The sequence below is a fragment of the Callospermophilus lateralis genome, chromosome 7 (genome assembly GCF_048772815.1).
Source record: "Callospermophilus lateralis isolate mCalLat2 chromosome 7, mCalLat2.hap1, whole genome shotgun sequence".
Taxonomy (NCBI): Eukaryota; Metazoa; Chordata; class Mammalia; order Rodentia; family Sciuridae; genus Callospermophilus; species Callospermophilus lateralis.
In genome coordinates this window covers 51,403,726-51,410,389 of record NC_135311.1, presented here as the reverse complement: position 1 = coordinate 51,410,389, position 6,664 = coordinate 51,403,726, and the positions used below count along the sequence as shown (strand labels likewise).

Genomic DNA, 6,664 nt, shown 5'->3' with positions numbered 1-6,664 from the left:
AGTCTGAATGAGCCAATCTTTTGATCACTATATAGAAGCCTTTGTTTCTTCTGAATTTGTCTTAAAGTTTACTTTGTTAGATAGAAATATTCCTTTTTACTATTGGATATATTTGCTTGGAATACCATTTTCCATCTTTTCAGTTTAGGATTGTGCATGTCTTTGCAAGTGGGGTGAATTTCTTCTAAGCATTATTTAAAGACTCTTGTTTTTTCTATCTATTTAGCAAGTCTCTGCCTTTCAATTTGATAATTAAAACCAATTACATCCAAGTTATTATTGAAAATTACTTTTTCCTTTTATTTTGGTTGTTTTGAATGTTCTATGTACATTTCTTCCTATGTACTTAATGTTAGTATCTTGATGGTGATTGTTTGATCATTTTTGATTCTTTACTGTTTCTTATTTGCATGGCTTCTTGGCTAGTGTGATACATTCTTTCACATGGTTGCATGAATTTTTTTTAACCCTTCTCTTCTGCATGTAGTATTTTCTTAAGCTTCTTAATTTAATTCTGGCTTTATAGTCATGAATTCTCTTATCTTATGCTTATCCTAGAATTTCCTTTTGATTGTGAGGGTTAAAACTACTGAGTATAGTAATGTTGTCTAATGGGTTTTCTTTTAATTGTCACTTGGTGCATTTTGCTTGCTGATTTAAATATTTTTCCTTTGACCTGTGCTTTTGGCAATTTAACTAATATGTTGTGGAGAAGTTATTTTCTGATCATGTCTTTTTGGGTTTCTTAATATCTATTAAGAAATAATGTCTATTACTTTAGGGACTATCATATGACCTTATATTTTTCATATTACTCATGTTTTATCTTGAGATTAGTACATCAGTTGAAATGGAGAGCTCTTCTACTTTTATATGAGTAACTCCTTTGGGATGGAGGTATTGGTTTGTTGTGTAATTTTGAGTTTTCTTCTAATTAGACTTTGTAATGTAATCTTCTTTAACTTCTATGATTAGTGAGTTTGAGCACAACGTGTAATGTTTTGGTGTCTTTCTCTATTATAGATCTGACTAGAGTGGCATCCTCTGCTATTTCAGAAGGGTGAAATGTCACCAAAGAGTATGTGAAATGTACCCTTTTTTGGATACTCCAACAATGGGAGTGGAAACCCAAATCAGGTGGCATGGATTTCTGTGGGAATTCTAAATATTAGAACTATTACTTGAAGTTAATTCTGATCCTGGTTGCTCCACTCATGATGAAGGGCCTGGAAATTTTACTCTTGTTTAGACACTGGTGTGCTTTCTGGCATTTCATGGGGAGCTGTATATAACTCACATTCTGTGGCACTTATATCCATGTTCATTGTCAATGCATGATCTGTCAATGCATGGGAAGCATGGGTGCTGAGAAATGTCATGGGTGTACTGTCCACAACATTGTGTTATTCATCTTTTCTGTAGCTGTGGGAATGCCTTTTCAAGAATGGGACATCAGGCCTCCTCTAGTTTCCTACTTAGGGGTGGATTGTTAGTTATGGTTTTTTTGGTACCTACTATACTTTAAGTTGAGGTATCCTTCAAGGTTTTAATGAGACTAGGTCATGGCTGGAACTAGGTAAAATTCAGCTTGAAGGGGCTAGGAGTGTACTTCAGTGACAGTACTCCTGCCTGACAAACATGAAGTCTTGATCTGAATCTCCAGTCCTGCAAAAATTAAGATGAAAGAAGAAAAAAAATAAAACAAAGAAAAATATAAACCTCCAAAGATATAAAAATATATAAACAACAACATTAACAACAATCACAACCAAATTAAGGTGGGTATTATATAGGATGACATTTTTTAAAAAAAAGGTGAAAATAAAAAAGGGAAAAGGAAAGAAAAATTTTATAAAAGATTAAAATTTTATGTGTATATATGACCTATATATTATCAAATATGTATTTATCATATATATTTGCATATATATTTGTCATATATGTGATGTGATGTGTGTGTGTGTTTGTGTATAACAAAAATATTTTTCCTAACAGAGTGTTCTAATGGGGAAGTAAGTGTGAAAAATCTCAAATTATTCTAATCAAAGCTGCTGCCTGGGTCTTCTTAGACTGAATCCATATATAGAGTGAAGGCTGGGGGTTATTCACCTCCCAACTTTTTCTGTTGTTTTGTTTGTCAAGTGACTAGGGGGAGAAATACATGAGTGAAAACTTGGAATTTGTCTTAGCCACTTTGGACAATGGAATGAGCTAGTATGGAATGGGTAGCTTGACAGGTTGAGGTTATCTCCAGAGCTTAATAGGCTTTCTGTTCAGAGGACAGAGCAAATACCAGTGCTAAGGCACGTCATTGGAGACCTCAGAGAATGAGGAGAGGTACTAGAGCTTAAAAGATCTGTGCTGGGAGCAAGGGATAACATGATGAAATTACACATGACTATTTACTTCCCGGACTCTGTAGCAGGTCTCCTGAGTTGTCCATTTTAAAAAGAAATGCCCTCCACTCCCTTCCACATTGTAGTGTATGTTTCCCATCTCATATTTCTCTGTCAGTTTAAAAGTCTCAATTGGGGGTCAAAGTTTGTCCCCTGTCAAAAGACAGCCACCTGCTGAGGTAATGCCAAGACAATGCTTCTGGATTCCAGAGATTGGAAAATGCAGTAATTTCTGTCCCTAGAAAAGTGAACTCAGGCAATAAGATTTTTCTGAAGATGGTTTCCTACCATAGTACCATGAGAACATTCCTGGAAATGCAGAGAACTTCTCCTTATGGAGCTCACCATTCAGGTCTCAGGACTCTTAACTATTTAAAGCATACATTTGGAGTGTTTTTTAATTTACCAGTGATTTTGCTTAACAGGTTATCATAACATGGTACATGTCATGATGCCACCAAATTATCAAATTGCCGAATCAGTGGAAAAAAATGGTTAGGTAAAATATGTGTGGAAAATGTAACTTAAGTATAGCATATAAGTGATAGTTTAAAAACTCTTATAATGGAAACTTAGTAATATGTGTTCAGGTTTGAGTGTACAATTATTGTTTATTATTTCAAAATTCACGTTTAATTTTTTTTCCTACTCACCATGACAACATCAGTATGGCCTTGAAAAACTGACGCAAATCTTTTCAAGAAATATAAATATCTGTTTTGAAAAAAAAATGTTTTAGAATACTCTGCCCAGAAATGTTATTTAAGTATGAGGTTATACAACAAAGGTAATTATACTGATAACTAGGTGAACATATCTTTTAGATAAAAAAGTATTTTAAATATTTTTTTCTAAGTCTTGGATACTTACAAAAACAAAGCACTAGTTATTAAAGTCTTTACTCATTAAAATAATTTGAAATTCAAGAAAAGATATATTATTTCAACTTTATATTAGTTTTACCTAGAATTTGAGTAAAAATGAACCACATACCATGGTTGATTTTTTAAACATTTATTTCATGTGATCCACACAAATCTTTACAGAAGGGAGAAAATTCTGACAATATTTTGAATACTGTTATGAATTCAGAATATATGTTTAGTGCTGAACATAAAATTATTTCTAATATACATGATAAAAAATAAAAAAATGGAACACTGTATTGTGGAAATAATAATAATTTTGCTCTATTGTGAAATTTATGAAGTATTTGGAATTGGTTGTGTTATTCGCATAATTATTAATGGCACCCAAACAAACTACTCTCTTTGATATGGAACTAAGTTATTAAATTCTCCAATTTACAAATTTAAAAACATACAGATGGTGTGACTGAACTATAACATTATTTTTTTTAAAAGCTGAATTTTTAAAGTTAGTGCTTTAGCATGGCATGAGATAATCCTTTTTCTTTTTAGTCACTTAAATGACTACTTTGTAAATCTGCCCTATGTATCCTAAAATGCTATTAAATATTTTAGAAAGTTATTCCTGTACATTTGGATGCAGATTTATCATATTGATTTGGGAATTTGTTAATCTAATTTTAAATAAATAGAATGCCCAAAACTCTAGTTTTCGTAGTATTTACAGAATTCTAATAATTGAAAATACAACTTGTAATTAAGAAGATACTTAAATGTATTTCTTCAGATTAGACATAGAATTTTACAAAAGACACTATTTACTGCAAACAAAGCAATAAAAGACAGGATAGGCTTGAGAATGATTAACTTTAATAATAAGAACAATAGAAAGTATAGCACTAAAATCTTGATGTAAATAAATATCACAAAAAAGAACCAGATAAATACAGTTTTATGATCTAAAGACTGCTCAAAGGAAATATTTCCAAAGAAAACTGTGTACACAGGAATACAAGAGGAGTGAAGAAAATAGAAACTAAGATAGGATCAAGCTTTCTGTCCGTGGATTCGATGCCACGGAGAAAGCACTGTTAAAGTCTCTCTTTCTACTGCTATCATGTCTAAATCAGAGTACCCTAAAGAGCCCAAACTGCTATGGAAGCTGTTCATTGGGGGACTGAGATTTGAAACCACTGACAAGAATCTGAGAAGCCATTTTGAGCAATGAAAAATGTTCACAGACTATGAAATGAGAGACTCAAACACCAAGAACTCCAGAGGCTTTGGGTTTGTCACTTATGCCATTCTGGAGAAAGTGGATGCAAGCCATGAATGCAAGACCACAGAAGGTGGATGGAACAGTCGTGGAAGCAAAGAGGGGTGTCTCAAGGGAAGATTCTCAAAGACTAGGAGCCCACTTAACTGAAAAAATCTTTGTTGATAGCATTAAAAAAAAGACTGAAGAACATCACCTATGAGATTATTTTGAACAGTACAGGAAAATGGAAGTTATACAAATTACGACTGACCAAGGCAGCGGAAAGAAAAGGGGCTTTGCTTTCGTAACTTTTGACGACCATGTCATTCAGAAACACCAGGTGAATGGCCACTGTGAAGTGGGGAAAATCTTATAAAATCAAGAAATGGCTAGTGCTTCATCCAGTCAAAGAGGTCAAAGTGGTTCTGGAAACTTTGGTGGTGGTCCTGGAGGTAGTTTTGTTGGAAATGACAATTTTGATCATGGAGGAAACTTCAGTGGTTGTGGTGGCTTTGGTGGCAGCCATGGTGGTGGTGCTGGATATGGTGTCAGAGGGAATGGCTACTATGTATTCAGTAATGACAGAAGCAATTTTGGAGGTACAGGAAAGTTACAATGATATTGGCAATAATAACAGTCAGTCATCAGATTTTGGATCCAAGAAGGGCGGAAACTTAAGAGCAGAAGCTCTGTCCCTCGTGGTGGTGGAGGCCAGTACTTTGCCAAATCACAAAACTAAGGTAACTGTGGTGGTTCCAGAAGCAGCAATAGCTATGGTAGTGGCAGAAGGTTTTAATATTGGCAGGAAACAAAGCTAAGCAGGAGAGGACAGCCAGAATGACAGGGAAGCTACAGGTTACAACAGATTTGTGAATTTAGCCAAGGAAGGTGATGGCAGGGAATAGCTGCTTCAAGAAGACATGGTTTAGACATTACTCATGTGTGTGGGCAAAAAAAACCTCAAGGTTGTATTTGTGGCTAATTGTATAACAGGTTATTTTATTTTTTTAAATTAATTTTTATTGTTGGTTGTTCAAAACATTACATAGTTCTTGATATATCATATTTCACACTTTGATTCAAGTGGGATATGAACTCCCATTTTTACCCCGTATACAGATTGCAGAATCACATCAGTTGCACATCCATTGATTTACATATTGCCATACCAGGTTATTTTAGTTTCTGATCTGTGGAAAGTGTAAATCATTCCAACAACGGGTTTTAATGGAAACTTTTTTTTTTGTACCCATACTATTGATTGCTAAATGTAACAGTCCAATCATGATGTTAAGTAAATGTAAAATGTGAATGAAAAATAAAGAAACAATCAAATGTTTATATAAGAATAATTAGCATCCAATGTTAAAGAAGTGAAAATATGGCAAACATATTGTAAAGATTAGGTTGATTTTTTTTTTTTTCAAAACTACAAAAGACATCGTTCCAGAAATCAGGAAGCATACATGCAACAAAAGGGAAGGAAGCACTACACTCATCATCATGAACAACAACATAAATATGCTGAAATAAAAATTAGAGATAGCTTTAAAATATGTAAAGATATACAAGGATATGACTGTGGATATAGTTATACAGATAAAAAATATTTTAAAAGAAACAGATTGAGCCTTACAATTGACTGATCCAAAGAGAACATGGATACAATAAGGAAATGAAATCAAACAGCAAAAGTGATAAAGCAAAATGAAAATTAAACAATGTAAAGTATTTTAATGGGGCGCAATCCTCTTTGTGTGTGTGTGTGTGTGTGTGTTTTGTGTGTGTGTGGGAGTGAAAGAGAGTGTGTCCAGCTCTGTGTGTTTTCCTTTAGACACTGATACAATAATTTGCATTAGGGTATATAAAATAAAGAACTAATTGAGATTATTTGCTACTTATGACTACGTATACCAAGAAAATAAGATTAACTAAAATCCTGGAGAGCTGTTTTCTGTACTGTCGAAAACTATAAAAGCAAGTAATAAAGTCATCACTTTGTTTTCAGCCTAAACCATGTTGCTCTTAATCCAACTTCCATGGTTCCCCTAACACACACATTTTAATATGTGGAATGCTGATATTAATTTTAATCTGGACTTATTTTGTGCCTATGACATTATTACTCAATCTCTAGAACC

General features: G+C 33.6%; 1 pseudogene; it reads left to right on the top strand.

The window, feature by feature from the left end:
- Positions 1-4,382: 4,382 nt before the first annotated feature.
- LOC143402980 (heterogeneous nuclear ribonucleoprotein A1 pseudogene) lies at positions 4,383-5,319 on the top strand (annotated as a pseudogene).
- The last annotated feature ends 1,345 nt before the right edge of the window (positions 5,320-6,664 follow it).